A 19,863-nucleotide genomic window follows, 5' to 3' on the forward strand; every position below is an offset into this window, starting at 1 on the left:
GCAGCCAGGTGCTTGTGTAGGCTCATTGAAGTATTTCCAGTTATTGTACTGTGTACCCGGCACAGTCTCACCTACAGTATAGCTACCTGCAGCCAGGTGCTTGTGTAGGCTCTTGACGTATTTCCAGTTACTGTACTGTGTACCCTGCACAGTTGCACCTACAGTATAGCTACCTGAAGACAAGTGCAGGGGTTATCATACTAATAATACTACAGGCAGGCAGTTGATTCTGCTAACTGCAGTATAATCGGTATATATATAAATATCCCAGTTTTGTGCAGCTCACTGCAGGCCAATAGTACGTCTGGAAGGTCAAGGAGAGACAGACAGTCACAAGCCAATAAAAGAGGGCAAGCAGGCTCTGTGTCTAGAGGCAACAGTGCTGGTCGTGGATACGGTGCATCCTCATCAGCATGTGGCCGTGGGACACGCTTGGCCTTTTTTTCGGCAGCTGGCCGTGTTGAGCCGCAACATGCGGAAGGCTTGGTCGAGTGGATGACCAAGCCGTCCTCATCCTCCCCATCCTCTCACCCAGGCTCAGAGTACTTTTCTGGCAAAGCAGCTGCCAACGCGGCCTCTTCCCTTGGCTCAATGGCATCAGTGACTCCTTCCCTAGCCCCACCATGTCCTCCTGAGGAGTCTGTCGAACTGTTTGACCACAGTGTTGGGTACATGCTCCAGGAGGATGCCCAGCGTTTTGAAGGCTCTGATGATGATACTGAGCTAGATGAAGGCAGTAACGTGGGCACGGACAGAGGGGGTGCCCAAGAAAGACAGCAATCTGGCAGTCATGTTCCCCCTGCTGCAACATACTGCCAGGTTTGCTCCAGTGATGAGGAGGGAGGGGATGATGAGGTCACTGACTCAATGTGGGTGCCTGATAGGAGAGAGAAGGAGGAGGCACATCACCAACGAGGCAGGATGACCTCCAGGGGCCAGCCTAAGGGCAGAACACTGACTGCATCACACCTCAGAGCTCCGCATGTGCAGGGTGCTGCTGTCTCTGCGCGTTATTCCAAAAGTTCTTTGGTGTGGGCCTTTTTTGAGACGAGAAAAAGAAATAACCCCTCAAAAATTGATGGGACTTTGAAGGCAACAAAGTAATAAAAACAATTTTATTAGTACAAATATACAATACACATAAGAATGAGGCTAAAGCAATAACATTGAATGTACAAAAAAGTAGTAAAATGAGGAATATACTGATGTAGAGATTGAATGTATATTCGTGTAGTCTTCCACCTTTTGGCCCAGGTGGAAGACTACACGAATATACATTCAATTTCTACATCAGTATATTCCTCATTTTACTACTTTTTTGTACATTCAATGTTATTGCTTTAGCCTCATTCTTATGTGTATTGTATATTTGTACTAATAAAATTGTTTTTATTACTTTGTTGCATTCAAAGTCCCATCAATTTTTGAGGGGTTATTTCTTTTTCTCCTTTACAAGGGATGGTGGCAACCTATATGACCTAGTTGGATGGTACTCCCTTTTTTATATTTTTTGAGAGGAGTGCATCAGATCGCACAGCTGCTATTTGCAACATATGTCTCAAGCGTATCTTGCGTGGCCAAAACATCTCCCCCTTGGGCACCACATGCTTGACCAGACATATGTTGACCTGCCATGCAGTTCATTGGCAAGTGTACCTAAAAGACCCACACCAAAGAACAAAGAGGACCACTATACCTTCAGTCCTCTCTGAGAACTGCACTGAGAGGAATGAAGGTGTAGAATTAGGTGTGTCACAGCCAAGTACTTGCAGGCAATCTGCTATCGGTACACTGACGTCAGATTGTACCAGGCAAATTTCCCTGCCCCAGCTGCTGCACTGCAGAAAGAAGTTCGCTCCCAGCCATCCACATGCCCAGTGGTTGAATGCTAGCTTGGCAAAATTGCTAGCACTTCAACTGCTACCTTTTCAGTTGGTAGAATCTGTCCCCGTCCGTGAGTTTGTGGAATGTGCGGTTACTCAATGGCAGGTTCCCAAATGGCACTTTTTCTCATGAAAGGCGATTCCAGCTCTCTACTGGCCTGTGGAAGGCAATGTCTTGGCCTCGCTGGACAGGGCGGTCAGCGGTAAGGTGCATATTACCGCTGACTCATGGTCCAGCAGGCATGGACAGGGACGTTACCTAAATTTCACGGCGCATTGGGTGACTCTGCTGGCAGCTGGGAAAGATGCAGGACAAGGTGCAGTAGTGTTGGAGGTTGTTCTGCCACCACGCCTCCAAAATGCCACTACTGGTGATTCTGACACACCTCTCTCCTCCACCCCCTCCTCTTCTTCTTCCTCCATGGCCTCTTCCTGTGCTTTGTCCTCGGAACCAGCGGTGCTCCGTAGGCGTTCAAGGGGCTACACAAGTACGCAGGCCAAAAGATGCCATGCAGTGCTTGAGCTGGTGTGCTTGGGGGACAGGAGCCACATTGGGGCAGAGGTTCTGTCAGCTCTGCAGGGGCAAGTTCAGAGGTGGTTGACGCCATGCCAACTTAAGGCAGGAATTGTGGTTTGCGACAATTGCACCAACCTCCTCTCCGCCCTCCGACAGGGACAAATGACCCATGTGCCCTGTTTGGCTCACATTATTATTATTATACAGGATTTATATAGCGCTGACAGTTTCCATAGCGCTTTACAACATTAGGGCAGACAGTACAAGTACAATACAATTCAATACAGGAGGAATCAGAGGGCCCTGCTTGTTAGAGCTTACAATTTAGGAGGGAGGGTCAAGTTATACATAAGGGTAATAGCTGTGGGGGATGAGCTAATGGAGAAAATAGTGCAGTTGTTAGATGGAGGCAGGATAGGCTTCTCTGAAGAGGAAAGTTTTCAGGGATCGCCTAAAAGTGGATAAATTTGGAGACAGTCTGACAGATTGGGGTAGGGAATTTCAGAGGATGGGCGAGGCTCGGGAGAAGTCCTGGCGGCGGATATGGGAGGAGGTGATGAGGGAGCTAGAGAGCAGGAGGTCTTGGGAGGAACGGAGATGGCGATTAGGTTGGTATTTTGAGACTAGGTTAGTGATGTAGCTGGGGGCAGAGTTGTGGATGGCTTTGTAACTTATTGTTAGTATTTTGAATTTAATTCGTTGGGCGAGTGGTAGCCAATGGAGGGATTGGCAGAGAGGGGTAGCAGACACTGAGCGGTTTGTAAGGTGGATGAGTCTGGCAGCAGCATTCATGATGGACTGAAGGGGGGATAGTCTGTTTAAAGGTAAGCCAATGAGGAGTGAGTTACAGTAGTCAAGGCGAGAGATAACCAGGGAGTGAATCAGGAGCTTTGTGGTTTCATTGGTTAGAAAGGGACGTAGTTTAGAGATGTTGCGGAGGTTGAGACGGCAAGCTTTGGAAAGTGATTTGATGTGGGGCCGAAAGGAGAGTTCAGAATCCAGGATAACACCTAGCACCCTGACATGTGGGGACGGGTGTATGGTTTTGTCATTTGCTCTTGACAGAGAAGTCAGGGGACTTCCTTAACTTGGTGGTGCAGCGGTTCTTGGGCAGGTACCCGGGCTTACAGGATGTCCTGAGGCAGGCCAGGAAAGTCTGTGTGCATTTCCGCCGGTCATATAATGCCAGTGCTCGGCTGGCAGACCTCCAAAAGGAATTTAACCTGCCCAAGAACCGCCTAATCTGTGACATGCCCACCAGGTGGAACTCAATTTTGGCTATGCTGCAGCGGCTGCACACGCAGCAGAGGGCCATCAATGAGTACCTGTGCGACTATGGCACCAGGACAGGGTCAGGGGAGCTTGGTTTTTTTCCCCACGCCAGTGGGCCATGATCAGGGATGCATGCACTGTCTTGTCACCATTTGAGGAGGCCACAAGGATGGTGAGCAGTGACAGTGCATGCATCAGTGACACTGTCCTCCTTGTCCACCTGTTTGAGCACACGCTGCATGGAATAATGGACAGGGCACTTGAGGCAGAACAGAGGCAGGACAAGGAGGACTTCCTTAGCTCTCAAAGCCCCCTTTATCCAGACAGTGTTCCTGCGTGCCTGCTGATCACACAGGAAGAGGACAAGGAGGAGGACGAGGAGGAGGAGGATTGTGTCAACATGGAGGTGGAGCCTGGCACTCAGCATCAGCAGCAGTCTTTAAGGGATCATTTACAGTCCCAAGAAACCCATGGACTTGTACGTGGCTGGGAGGAGGTGGCTGCGGATCATGTCGTCCTTAGTGACCCAGAGGACTCCAGACCGAATGCCTCAGCAAACCTACGCTGCATGGCCTCCGTGATCCTGCAAAGCCTGCGGAAGGATCCTCGTATTCGTGGTATCAAGGAGAGGGATCAATACTGGCTGGCAACCCTCCTTGATCCACGTTACAAGGGTAAGGTTGCGGACCTTATCTTGCCGTCGCAGAGGGAACAGAGGATGAAACATCTTCGGGAGGCCTTGCAGAAAGGTCTGTGCAACGCGTTCCCAGAGACTGGGAGGTTACAAACTCCTGTTCCTGGACAACCTGTTGCTGAGGCTTCGGTCAGTCAAAGAAGGAGCGGTGGAGAAGGTGGCCGTCTGACCGATGCATTCAGATCATTTTTTAGTCCGCAGCCCCAAGGTATGATCGGCTCCAGCAACCATCGCCAGCGTCTGTTTTACATGGTGCAGGAATACCTAGGGGCAAGATCTGACTTGGACACCTTTCCCACCGAAAATCCTCTGGGTTACTGGGTCTTGAGGATGGATCACTGGCCAGAGCTTGCACAGTATGCAATTGAGCTACTGGCCTGTCCTGCATTCAGTGCTGCTGGAGGCTTTGTAACCGATCACAGGGTGCGTCTGTCCACCGACTCAGTCAATCGACTGACCTTCATAAAAATGAATCAGTCTTGGATCACCACCAGCTACCAAGCACCTGATGCTGATGTAACCGAATAATTATTTTTTTAAATGTCAGATCCCTTCAAAGACTGCCTATGCTGATGCTGAGTGACTATCCTGTTATGCTGAGTAATTATCCTCTTCCTCCTCAATGATCATGCTGATAGCTTGTAAGAACATTTTTGGTTCTGGGCGCCGCCACCAGTGCCTAAGGCCCAATTTTTCAGCCCCTGTTTAACAGGGCCGTGTAATTACAATTTTTGATGCAATTCTTTGCAGCAGGGCTAGTTCCAGCGCTCTAACTAGAGTATCTGTGAGGGGTTGCAGTGTTGTGGCACCAACACTAGTGCCTGAGGCCCAATTTTTCAGCCCCTGTTTAACAGGGGTGTGTAATTACAATTTTTGATGCAATTCTTTGCAGCAGGGCTCGTTCCTGCGCTCCAACTAGAGTATCTGTGAGGGGTTGCAGTGTTGTGGCACCAGCACCAGTGCCTAAGGCCCAATTTTTCAGTCCCTGTTTAACAGGGGCGTGTAATTACAATTTTTGATGCAATTCTTTGCAGCAGGGCTCGTTCCTGCGCTCCAACTAGAGTATCTGTGAGGGGTTGCAGTGTTGTGGCACCAGCACCAGTGCCTAAGGCCCAATTTTTTAGCCCCTGTTCAACAGGGGCGTGTAATTACAATTTTTAATGCAATTCTTTGCAGCAGGGCTCGTACCTGTGCTCCAACTAGAGTATCTGTGAGGGGTTGCAGTGTTGTGGCACCAGCACCAGTGCCTAAGGCCCAATTTTTCTGCCCCTGTTCAACAGGGACATGTAATTAGAATTCTTGATCTAATATTTCACAGCAGGGCCCGTTTCTGGGTCCACCAAGATTAACTGTGAGGACTTACAGTGTTGTGGCACCACCATCACCATCACCAAAGACCCAATTTTTCTGCCCCTGTTCAACAGGGGCATGTAATTACAATTCTTGATCTAATATTTCACAGCAGGGCCCTGTGAGGACTTACAGTGTTGTGGCAACACCAACACCTAAGGCCCAAATTTCTGCTGAGTATATAGGACAGGCCCCTACTTTCAAACATTCAACTTATGCCGCGTACACACGATCAGACTTTATGGCATACTTGGTCCGGCGATCTTTTCGATGGACTTTGTACGCTAGGTGCACCGGACTTAAAAACGGACGGACTTGGACACACACGATCACTCCAAAAGTCCGATGGTTTTGAACGCGGTGACGTACAGCACATACGACGGGACTAGAAAAAGGAAGTTCAAGCCCCACTACGCCACCCTTTGGGCTCCTTCTGCTTATCTCGTGTTTATCTCGTGTTAGTAGAAGTTTGGTTAGAGACGATTTGCGCTTTTCACACTTCAGCTTATTTTGATCATTTTCTGCAGTTCAGTTTGTGGTTGTGAGGTTTGCATCTGCTTTTCGGTGCGTGTTGGTCAGTTCGTAACCTGCCTAGCAGGCCGTTCTGGTCCGCTTGTTCCTGATTTTCAGGTCGCTCTTCATAGGCCTTGCTGTTCTTCAGTGCGTTTGTTCTAAGTTTGTTTGTTTGACCAGCCGACCGTTTTGAAGCCATGTTGCGTGGACGTACTCGTTCTAGAGTTCGTACTGCGTGGGGACTTGGTGTTGGGGTTAATACTTTGACCTGAGTCCAGTCCATGAACAGGGCGAGGAGGAGTTCATGGATGAAGAATTGGTTGCGCCAGCGTGACCAATTCTCACACATGCCTTTTCTCCGTGAGATCCGTGAGAATAATCCTGAGGATTTCAGGAATTTTCTCAGGATGACGGACCCCGGTTTTGAACGTCTGCTGGCTATGCTGACCCCCTATATCAGCAGGCAGGATACCTGCATGAGGCAAGCCATCACTGCGGAGCAGAGGCTAGTTGCCACTTTACGTTACTTGGCGACTGGGAGAAGCCTTCAGAACTTGAAGTTCTCGACAGGCATTTCCCCCCCAGGCTCTGGGGATCATAATCCCAGAGACCTGTTCTGCTATTATTCAGGTCCTGCAGAAGGACTATATGAAGGTAAGTTTTTTCCTTTAACATTACATGATATGTATTTAATGTTTGCTAATGTATTGTCTAAATGTCCTTGTTACCTAACTACCATTCTTTGAATATGCTGGGAATGTCTCCTTTATTTTCATGCATGCCTGTTTTTTTACCTTAATAATTTTTTGGCCTACATGCATATTTCCCTTCAATAACCTCCCCACCATGCAATCCTGGGTCCATTTATACCTCTAGCCTATAGTCCTTTGAACAATGTACATTGTCAGCTCTATTGTACTGTTTTACCCTCCCCCACCCCCTCAAATGTTTGCATCTGTCAGGTGTGTTCTTGGCCCCAATTAGTACCCCTCCCCCACCCCCTCAAATGTTTGCATCTGTCAGGTGTGTTCTTGGCCCCAATTAGTACCCCTCCCCCACCCCCTGAAATGTTTGCATCTGTCAGGTGTGTTCTTGGCCCCAATTAGTACCCCTCCCCCACCCCCTCAAATGTTTGCAACTGTCAGGTGTGTTCTTGGCCCCAATTAGTACCCCTCCCCCACCCCCTCAAATGTTTGCAACTGTCAGGTGTGTTCTTGGCCTCAATTAGTACCCCTCCCCCATCCCCTCAAATGTTTGCATCTGTCAGGTGTGTTCTTGGCCCCAATTAGTACCCCTCCCCCAGATACAAATTGATCAATGGTCCACCAGAGGGGGTGAGTAATCTTAGTGGGCCTCTTTTTTAATCTAAAAATAACACATATTAATAATGTTCAACTGCTGTTGTTCAAGAATTTTTTGTGTAATCTGATATCCAAGTTATGTTTAAAAGTACTTATATTTTTTTTTCTTGTTTGACTCCACAGTTTCTTTCGAACACACAGGAATGGCAGACTGTGGCCTCCCAGTTCGCTGACCGTTGGGACTTTCCCAACTGTGTCGGGGCGATCGATGGGAAGCATGCCTGCATTGTGCCACCACCCCATTCGGGGTCTTATTTCTACAACTATAAGGGGTTCTAGAGTGTAGTTTTGATGGCAGTGGTCTCGGCACAATTGGAATTTATGTTCATGGACGTGGGGAAGAACGGCTGGATATCTGACGGAGGAGTCTTTGCACAGACCGAGCTGTGCCAGCGTCTCCAGACTGGTGGCCTGGGATTGCCACCTGAAGACCAGAATGTGGATGGACTCTCCTCAGTTTTCATGGCTGATGAAGCATTTGCTCTCGGCGAGCACTTGAGGCTGTTCCCCCAAAGGACACTCACCCCTGAGAGGAGGGTATTTAATTACCGGCTGGCCAGAGCAAGAAGAATGCCTTTGGGATTCTGGCCAGCCGGTTCCATTTGTTTCTCTCCGCAATAAATCTAGCAGAATACAAAATCAATTATGTGATCTTTGCTTGCTGCATTCTGCATAATTTCTTGAGACGTCATTTTTTGACATATCTATCTTCTGTTGGGCCTGAGGCCGGACTTGGTGTTCATGAACCACTCATAGGCCTGGAAAGTGGCCGTATTGGCTTGGCCCCCCAAACCGCCCGTGAAGTGCGTGACAGATATAGAGGTCGACCGATATGGGTTTTTCTCTGGCCGATGCCGATATTTAGAAATCGCGGTGGCTGACGGCCGATATGTGATGCCGATTTTTTTTGGCCGATATATTAGCCGATTTTTTTTCCCCTTCATCTCATAAAATCTAATAGTTAGACCCCTTTCACACTGGGGCGATTTTCAGGCGCTTTTGGGCTAAAAATAGTGCCTGTAAAACGGCTTCCCTGCAGTCTCAGTGTGAAAGCCCGAGTGCTTTCACACTGAGGCGATGCGCTGGCAGGATGTTAAAAAAAAGTCCTGCAAGCGGCATCTTTGGAGCGGTGTAGACCGCTCCTCCACCACTCCTGCCCATTGAAATGAATGCGCACCGCTGCCGAAGCGCCTGCAAAGCGTTTCGGCAGTGGCGCATTTAACCCCTTCCTCGGCTGCTAGCTGGGTTATAAGCGCCCTGCTAGCAGCCGAATAGCGCTGCTAAAATGACGGTAAAGCGCCGCTAAAACTAGCATCGTTTTACCGTCAACGCATGCCTGCTCCAGTGTGAAAGAAACCTTAAATGATACAGAAAATTTTTTACATTTAAACATTTATTAAACAAAACAAACCTCCAATCAGTTCACTTGTATGTAGAATTTAGATTAAAAAAACATTTTTAAAAAACTATATCTTAAATATTAAATACACAAAAACAGGTAATCAAAACTTTTGGATGAAAAAAAATGGGCTAACTTTACTGCTTAGTTTTTTTTAAAATTTATTAGTGTACTTTTTCAAAAAATATTGCGTTTGAAAGACCGCTGCGCAAATACCGTGTGACATAAAATATTGCAACAACCGCTATTTTATTCCCTAGGGTCTCTGCTAAAAAAAATATATATATAATGTTTTGGGGGTTCTAAGTGATTTTCTAGCAGAAAATACAGGATTTTTATTTGTAAGCAACAAATGTCAGAAAAGATTTAGTCTTTAAATGGTTAAACTGAGAGCTTCTACACAGGAGCTCAGTTCATTCAAAAGTGTAAACATTGTATCCTTCAGGTTCTTTTTATCAGATTTGGCAAGCTGCCCAGAGGAGGGGAGAAGTCTCTTCACAGAAGTTTTCAGGCAACTTCTATTGACTTCTATTACAGAAGTCATTTGCAAGTCCACTGATCAGCCGATGCTGATTAAGTAAAAAACACCAAATATCGGCTGATATATCGGTCGACCTCTAGACAGATATGTCAATTATTTTAATGGTCGGGGGGCCATTGCAATGTAATAAGATCTTTAAGATTTTTTGAAAAAAAAAAAAATTGGGCAACAATCTCTTGTTTTGATTCTTGATTGCATTTAGTTTTGTCTGTCTCCTAGTGCACTTGTAGTGGCAAGTGCATTTCCCTTTAGTTAATAAGGCCCTTTGTCACTGTAACCACACACACACAAAAAAAAACTGTTATTGATAAATAATAAGCCATACACATTGTAGTAGTAAAAACATTTTACTGTGTGCACATTGAAAGGTGCATTTTGTTTGAACTTGTTTTTTTATTTTTTTTTTTTTTTTTGTTAACAATATTTTTTTGTATTTTTTTAGTTTAGGCATATTTGTAGAAAATATACATTGCTTCACAACAGGGTTTTAAAAACCATAAAATCAAAAAATAACAGGAACTTACAAAGTTCAACATGTTAATAATGGTGCTGGTGATGTCACCCATGTGAAATAAAAAAATTGCAGATGCTCACAATTTCTGGGAAAAAAGGTTCAAGTCAACATGTGCTATCTCCCATCATGGGGGAGCAATGGACGTGTTTTGTGTGTGCAATCCCTTTGTTCCTCTCACAAACTAACATTATTCTGATGAAGGGGTTGCAAACACAAAACAAGTACCGTATTTATCAGCATATAACATGCACTTTTTTCCCCTGAAAATCAGGGGAAAATCGTGGGTGCTTGTTATAGGCCGATCCCCGCCAATTTTGTGTGATCGGAGCGATCGCGGCGATTGCCGCCACCGACATACACAGCTGTGTGTAAATTCAAATATGGCGCCGAGACTGCAGGGACTCGGCGGAGCCGAGATACACATACCCGAGAGTTCTCGGCTTTTCTCGGCGCCGCTTACAGTACAGCCCAATCCCGCCATTGGACCTGTGTGATGTCCATCATAGGGCGGGACTGGGCGGTACTGTAAGCGGCGCCGAGAAAAGCCGAGGGCTCTCGGGTATGTGTATCTCGGCTCTGCCGAGTCCCTGCAGTCTCTACGCCATATTTGAATTTACACACGGCTGTGTATGTCGGCAGGGATCGCGGCGATCCCACAAGGCTGCACTGGGGCAAGGCTGCACTGGGGCAAAGCTGCACTGACATGGCTGCACTGACATGGCTGCACTGACAAGGCTGCACTGGGGCAAAGCTGCACTGACAAGGCTGCAATGGACACTGGGGCAAGGCTGCACTGACAATTCTGCACTGGGGCAAAGCTGCACTGACAAGGCTGCACTGACAATTCTGCACTGGGGCAAAGCTGCACTGACAAGGCTGCACTGACAATTCTGCACTGGGGCATAGCTGCACTGACAAGGCTGCAATAGACACTGGAGCAAGGCTGCACTGACACTGACAAGGCTGCAGATGGACACCGATAATGCTGCATTGATGGGCATTTTAATGTAAGTTTTTGTTCCTTAAACTTACTCCTAAAAGTTTTTTTCCTTAAAATTTCCTCCTAAACTTGGGGTGCGTGTTATACGCCGGCGCGTGTTATACACCGATAAATACGGTACATTGATATTCCCTGATAGAAGATAGCACATGATGACACACTGTGTGCATTTGCAAAATTTTTACATTAGTATTTAGCAAGTTAAAACATTTTAGAAATATAAAACTTGACAATGAAATGAAGAACATGATTGATGTTTTTAGGCAAAAAGTTATTAGATTCTGCCCAAAACATCAATCATGTTCTTCATTTCCTGTTGCATGCTGTCCAGCCAATTTCTCATGATGTCAATTTGGTCATGCATTCTATCAATTTGGCCATTCCACACCATTATCTGGCCAATGAGTCTTTGTGCACTGTCTGTGCTAAATGGCTCCGCCGCTTGGCCTTCCACAACCAGAACATCACCTAAAATTTGTGGATAAAGAATTATTGTGAAATATGCACGCCTAAATAGATGAACTTAAGCTGGGGTGTCAGTCACTCACTTGGTGGGGTGGAAATATCGCACACTTCCTCCACCTCTCCTTCCTCCAGCTCGTCGGGTGGGCGTGGTCTTGGGCTGGGGCTTGGGGTAATTTCAGCTTCAGGCTGGTGACTTGGGGGGGTCCTGGGATCCTTGGACTGTTGTCTGAGTCTTTTATCCCCTATGATAATTAAACAAAAGGTATAGTTAAAACACAGTGATATTTCAGTCTTAAAAAAGGAATATGAAACGTTCGTTAGAAGTTGTGGACAAGTGTCATTTTTTGGCACCAAAAATTTTGAAGACAGGATTAAAATTCACTCTGCCCAAAAATGCCAAACAATACACATTTTCATGCAAGTTTCACAGATGCAGAGACCTCAAGTATCCCCTGGAGCCCCTATGTGTATTACCCCCCAAAATTTTCTCTGGTGTCACATAGTACACTAGTGTTCGTGAGTCCAGATGTGGAAACAGCTGCTGTGTCCTAAATTTACAAGTTATGCGCTGCGCTTGGGTGACTCCAAAAACAAAATTAATAATAACCAATTCTGTGCTTACTAGTGCGATAATATTAAATACAAATAATATGAATGTTGAATAAATAAACAAGGTGTGAAAAAAACAAGTGCTTGTTACACCATAAATTAGTGCTTAATAGTGCTTGTTACACCATACATAGTGTCTTAATCAACATAAAAAAGTGCTTAGTGCTCAATATAAAGTTTCTTGCTATTTTAAATGAAAAAAATGAATAAATAATAAATAATGAAAAAAAGTTCTCTTTGGCACTCTAAATAGTGCGTGCAAATAATGTCCAACAGTGATAATAAAACAATGTATGCAGGTGGTGTTCAGCTGTGACAACAATCCAACATCATGCCGAAGATATCCTGAGTGCTGCAAAACATGCTCCTGTGCTCCTTCGTGACCCCCTTAAGCTAATGTGCTCACCTCAGAGCGTGTGACTCAGCTTCTACCCTGAGTCCAAATACGCTTTGGAGCCACCCCTGGGCTCAGTCTCAGTGTCTGCTGCACTCCTCCAGCTGGAAACAATGTGGCTACATACATATAAATGAAAAGGAAACTATATAGTGTAATATAGTCAAAATACTTTTATTAAAAGAAAATGCTCCCCACACCAGGGTAATCACATGGCACTGGTGCGTCAGTGCACCATACTATAACGGCTTTCTATGCAAAATCACTGGATGTTTGGTGCGGTATGCTGTGCTGGGACAGCGCTGGTGTAAAGTCTGTGTCAGTCTCTCTGTCCTGGGGAGGGGCCAGGACGGAGAGACTGACACGGACTTTACACCAGCGCTGTCCCAGCACAGCATACCGCACCAAACATCCAGTGATTTTGCATAGAAAGCCGTTATAGTATGGTGCACTGATGCAGCAGTGCCATGTGAGTACCCCGGTGTGGGGAGCATTTTCTTTTAATAAAAGCATTTTCTTTTAATAAAAGTATTTTGACTATATTACACTATATAGTTTCCTTTTCATTTATATGTATGGAGCCACATTGTTTCCAGCTGGAGGAGTGCAGCAGACACTGAGACTGAGCCCAGGGGGGGCTCCAAAGCGTATTTGGACTCAGGGTAGAAGCTGAGTCACACGCTCTGAGGTGAGCACATTAGCTTAAGGGGGTCACGAAGGAGCACAGGAGCATGTTTTGCAGCACTCAGGATATCTTCGGCATGATGTTGGATTGTTGTCACAGCTGAACACCACCTGCACACATTGTTTTATTATCACTGTTGGACATTATTTGCACGCACTATTTAGAGTGCCAAAGAGAACTTTTTTTCATTATTTATTATTTATTCATTTTTTTCATTTAAAATAGCAAGAAACTTTATATTGAGCACTAAGCACTTTTTATGTTGATTAAGACACTATGTATGGTGTAACAAGCACTATTAAGCACTAATTTATGGTGTAACAAGAACTTGTTTTTTCACACCTTGTTTATTTATTCAACATTCATATTATTTGTATTTAATATTATCGCACTAGTAAGCACAGAATTGGTTATTATTATTTTGTTTTTGGAGTCACCCAAGCGCAGCGCATAACTTGTAAATTTATCCTATGCACGTTATATGAAGCGTGATTAGCGCATGCAGCTGGAGGTAGCACAAGTAAGGCATAAGATCATTGTGGCTCACAGAATTTTTCCAATTTGGTTAGCTGCTGTGTCCTGTCCTTACATTACACTGAATCATTATTGAAGATGCATTATATTTTCAAACACATCTACACAACATCACCACATTTTTGAAATACGACAAATTATCAAGACCTAAATGTATGTCCAAACCCTGTACCATCGTATTTGGCGAAAAAAAAACGTAATTTTCTTAGTATCATATGTTTTTTTCAAAAGAATGGTCTTTACGAACGATGCTGTATAAACAAAAAGCATGTGGATCAGCATGCAAGTTAAGTATCTTACTTTTTGTAAGCAGCTTCTTTATTCGCCAATATTGTTCAGGCTCCCTACTTTTGAGGTCAGACCACCACTTCCTCAATTGTTCTTTAGCCCATTTAGTGCCAAATTTTTGTTCAAGAGCGGTGACAACTGAGGACATTATTTTGTCCTTCCGTATATTGGGTCGGGTGTACGGTCCTTTTTTGCCATCGTAGTCCTCCCTTCTCAATATGGACACCATCTCCACCATCTCTTCAAAGGCCATGTTGGTGGCCTTATATCTCCTCCTGGATCTGGATGGTTGTGGCTCCAGGCTTTCCTCCGCGCTACTTGCAGATAATCTCTCCGCCATCTTTCTCTATATCCTGCCACTGCGCAACGAAGAGTGAAGGTGCGGGGACAAATCGTACTAAAGAACGTCAGGGGCGGGCGACGCAAGTGTAGCATGACACATGCGCAGTGTATATAAAGCTATTATGCTGGCCTACGTATGTCCGAGCGGAAGTAGCGAGCGTTAGAAACGAAGGTAGGATTAAACGTGGGTGTGTGTTTGGTGAATGTGTTTGGTGTGTGTGTATGTGTGTGTATACCCTAGATTGAGCCAAATATAATACTGGGAGTTTGGACTGACATTACAGTTTTTATCTTGTGTCTTGTCTTTCAGCAAAAGTGAATCCTTTTAAGTAGGAAGAATTTTTGACACGTTTTCTTGATTTGTATCAAGAAAACAGAAACCTGTGGGAGGTCAAGCACCCATTGTATTTTAATAGCGATGTAAGGAAGGAAACACTGGGCACACTTTTGGAATTTGTGAAGACTCGAGTCCCCCAGGCAGACCTTAAGTTTGTGGACAATAAAATTGGTATCTTGCTCAACATGTACAGGCGGGAACACAAGAAGATCCAGGAGTCGCGCAGATCCGGAGCAGCAACAGACCAGGTTTATGTCCCCAAGCTGTGGTACTACCAAAAAATGTGATTTCTGGATGACCAGACAGAAGCAAGGCAATCACTTTCAAGCCTTCCCTCCAGCCTTCCCTCCACCTCCACCCTTCCCTCCACCCCAGCTGAGGAGTCCCAAGAAGAACTGGGCCCTTTCATCTTTGATGAAGTGGATGCGCCCAGCTTCAGCCAGGTATACTTTTTTGGTGAATTTGGGATTGTGTAAATAGTAATGATGTAAACCTAAACATTTTTGAAGTGCTTCACCAAAAATGATTAATCACAATTATTAATATGTAGACATATCACTAGACAGTAGTGGCCAAAATATGCTTTAAATATTGGTGAGCAGCTAGAATAATGGTGGGGTCAAAAAGATAGCCTTTACTATTTGTTTAGAATTATATTTGCAAGTCATGAGCTGAAAATTGTGCGTGATTGCGTAAGCAAAAATTACAACTACCGGTATGTCCCTTTTTTGACCCAGGATGAGCTCAGCCAGGAGGAGTCCATGCCCAGAAGTATAGAAGAGGAGGCCTTGCCCAGTGGGAGAGAGGAGGAGGCCGTGGCTGGGCCCAGTAGAAGCCTCATGGAGTGTCAGGTGCCTCCCCTCCGCATTACCACCAAAAGGCCCAGAAAGATGACCCGAACAGAGGAGGAATCACTAGCCCTTATTCGCCAAGCCAGCCAAATCCTGAGCACACCACCCAATGTTGAAGAGGCCTATGGAACCTATATGACCACCAGATTGCTGGAACTAGAAAAGGGGCAACGCCTCCTCTGTGAGGGTCTGATTTTTCAAGTGTATCAGAAGGGCCTGAGAGGGGAGCTTACTGCAAAAACATATATAGCAGATGAAGCCACTCCTCCTGCTACTCCTCCTTCTCCTCCTCCTCCTGCCCCAAGTACACCACCAGAGGCACAGCCTCCAAAGAAGGCTGCAGAGAAGCATGGAGGGAAGGCTGCAGGGCAGTGTGCAGGGAAGGCTCCACGGAAGAGTCGAAAGTGATTGTCTGGCTTCTGTCTGGTCTGACTTCTGACTGTGCTCCCTAGTCGCAAGATACCAATTTTATTGTCCTCTAACTTGATGTGTGTCCTGGGAGACAAAAGGCTTCACACATTTCAAAAGTGTCTCCAGTGTTGCCTTCCTCATTTCTGTTTTGACCAAAATAAATGGATATATTTCGTTACCTTACATTATTAACTATGTGTTTTGATTCAAAAAGGACATTTAGTTTGTGAGTAGGCAGGTACAGGTCAAAAAGACTATATGTGGGTTATTTACAAAAGGCTAAATCATTTTGCAATTCGAGTGCAAAGTGCTATTGCAAAGTGCACTTGATAAATTGCACTGCAAGTGCACTTGTTGGAAGTGCAGTCGCTGTAAATCTGAGGGGAAGATCTGAAATGAGGGGAAGCTCTGCTGATTTTATCATACAATCATGTGCAAGAGAATTTTTTTTTTGGGGGGGTTCCTTGCATGTGCCCCTCGGATCCACAGCGAATGCACTTCCAAATGCTCTTTCAGGGCAATTCCAAGTACAATTTGCACTTGTACTGAAAAATGATTTTGCCTTTTTAAAATAACCCCCTATGTCTAATTAACAAGGGACACCAACCTCATTAAGGTTCATTGAAACAATAAAAATTCTTAAGGTTATTGTGGTAACTTGAAACTCAAAATCCAAAAACAAAAAAAATTTAAAATAAAACATTTTGTATAATTTGGCACACATTGCAAAATCTATATTGTTGAAATCTGTAAAAAATAAAGATGAGTCAAAAAAAATTGCTACTTTAGTTCTGGAGATCTGGCTTTAAAAAAATATCATATTAGTCATGGCATGAGGATAAATCATGAAGAAAGTAGTTTGTGCGTAACTCTGTACAAGCAGCAAAACAACTTCCTTCTTCTCGCATTATAAAGAAAAAAAGAATGCGCTGTATTAAAAGATCACAGAAGAGGAATGTGCTAGCTTCAATACGAAGGCTAGTTTTACCAGACCGAGCGCTTCCCTCTTGTACTTGCTTCAGCGCATGCGTCAGTTTGGGTCCGTCAGACTAGCACACAGACGAACGGTTTGTACGCTAGAAAGCAGAGTCCGTCGGAAAGATTTGAAACATGTTTCAAATCTAAGTCCATCAAACATTTGAGAAAACAAAGTCCGCTGGAGCCCACACACGATTGAACTGTCCGGCGAAATCCGGTACACCGGACCAAGTATGCCGTAAAGTCTGATCGTGTGTACGCGGCATTACAAACGACTCCTACTTGCAAACGGAAGGAGACAACAGGAAGTGAGATGAAATCTACCCCTAGGAAGGGAAATTCTCTCCTGTAAGAGTTAATATGGGAAAAACGTTTCTCCTTTCCACTGATGCTTTATCACAAATCCTTGTTTCACTAAAAAACCCAAATTTTCAAAAAAAATTTGTCATTGGGACAAAAAGTGATGTGAAATCTTCTGAAGAGGAGCACAGACAGCAAAACAAATGTCACAGGGGTGATAACCCTTCCCTATGTTTTCCAAAAAGCTTAAAATAGATTTTTTGGCTGGAGCTAAACACGTTAAAAATGTACCAGTTCAAAATTTAAACAGATTCTACTTAACAACAAACCTACAGTCCCTGTCTTGTTTGCACCACCTGTATACTGCTGTTCAGAGTATATAGGGCCTGGTGGCCCCACACCTTTCCTTTTTTTAATTTGGGTGAGGGGTTCCCCTTAATATCCATACAAGGACATTACCCAAAGGGCCTAGTAATGGACTGGGGGGTACCCATGCCGATTGTCTCACTGATTTTCATCCATATTGCCAGGACCCGACATTACATTAAAGCCGCAAGCAGTTTTAAATGACTTTTATTCCTTTGAAAAATGTCATTTTGTGCAGGGACTGTTCTAAGCACGGGAAACACGTGCCACTTTACAGGCATACTATAGACACCCCCCAGGTACGATATTTAAAGGAATAGTTCACTTTTTTTTTTTTTTTTACTCTAAGCATCATTAAAATCACTGCTCCCGAAAAAACGTCCGTTTTTAAAACTTTTTTTTGCATTGATATATGTCCCCTGGGGCAGGACCCAGGTCCCCAAACCCTTTTTAGGACAATACCATGCAAATTAGCCTTTAAAATTAGCACTTTTGATCTCGAACGTTTGAGTCCCATAGATGTCAATGGGGTTCTAACGTTCGTGCAAATTTTCGGTCCGTTCGCAGGTTCTGGTGCGAACCGAACCGGGGGGTGAACCAGGTTCTCCCTGATAGGGAGCGACCAAATGTGGTGCCTGATGTCTTCATCTCCCAGGGGGTCTAGGGCTTCAGAGCCTCTGTATGGAGATGCCGGGGAGCTCGGGGAAGTAGGGGGGACAGATTCACTCACCGATCCTGGGGACGGAATCAGAGAAGTTGTAGGCTACTGGAGCCGGGCGGCGGTGTTTCCCGTTCCACCCAGTGTGGTCTTCTGCTGCTATAGCCCATCTGCTTCAAGGTTCAGTGTGTTGTGCTTTCAGAGATATTATTCTGCATACTTTGGTTGTAACAAGTGGTTATTTGAGTCACTGTTGCCTTTTTATCATCTCAAACCAGTCTACTCATTTTCCTCTGACCTCTGACATCAACAAGGCATTTTCCTTCACCCAACTGCCGCTTACTGGGTATTTTCTCTTCTTCGGACCATTCTCTGTAAACCCTAGAGATGGTTGTGCGTGAAGATCCTAGTAGCTCAGCAGTTTTTGAAATATTCAGACCAGCCCGTCTGGCACCAACAACCATGCCACGTTCAAAGTCACTTAAGTTCCCTTTTCTTCCCCATTCTGATATTCGGTTTTAACTTCAGCAAGTTGTCTTCACCAAGTCTAGATTCCTAAATGCATTGAGTTGCTGCCATGTGATTGGATGATTAGCAATTTGTGTTACCAAGCAATTGAACAGGTGTACCTAATAAAGTAACCAGTAATTATAAAAAAATATATATGTTGCTTTACACCACAAGTACTTTTTATTATAAAAGAAAATAGTAAATTCAGAGATGAAACTAGATATCAGTATTCTAACTATTGTTAAAAAGAATGTATATGGAAATATTCTGAAGATCACAAAGGAAGCAGGCTTAGCAGGCCTGTCCAGATTTCCCCTTGTTCAGCTGTAGGCTGTAGGCGTCAGCTATACCTCTTTTAAGATCTGTTGATATGCCCTGTGGAAGCTTGCCAGATCTAGGCTACAGACATCTATTTTAAGATACATATAGGAAAAAAAACATAATTGCATAGCATTGTAATGGATTTACCACATACAGTCCTTATGCACTTCAGGTCATGAGCATACAGGTACATATTTGTGCACAGATGCACATAAACTAAATGATTGACATGTACATGTACATCAGTTAGCCTGAAAGATCTAAGCCATACTTTCAATAGTTGAGGAATAACAAGAAGAGAACAGTGCCAACACGCTAATCTAGTTAAATGATCATGAACCAGTGCTGCTCCTAAAATTAGTGTGATACAAATAACAATGTGATATTACAAAAAAGGGCGCTAACTGATCAATCAAGTGATAAATAATTTCATAAAATTTCATAACATCAGTGGATAATCAAGATATATGTCCATCAATATGAAATCCGCCCTAAAAAATGTATATATACATATTAATACCAAAACGAGAAAGAATGAGAAAAAAATTGGAAAAATAAAAATATTTATGATAACAGTCCAATATACAGTATGTACTCCAACACCGTGATTCGGCCAGCAAGTGACCTTCAGTCACGGTGTTGGAGTACATATATTGGACTGTTATCATAAATATTTTTATTTTTCCAATTTTTTCAAATTTTTTCTCGTATATACTCGAGTATAAGTCGAGGCCCTAATTTACCACAAAAAAATGGGAAAAACGTATTGA

Source organism: Aquarana catesbeiana, linkage group LG08 (genome assembly GCF_042186555.1).
Source record: "Aquarana catesbeiana isolate 2022-GZ linkage group LG08, ASM4218655v1, whole genome shotgun sequence".
NCBI lineage: Eukaryota > Metazoa > Chordata > Amphibia > Anura > Ranidae > Aquarana > Aquarana catesbeiana.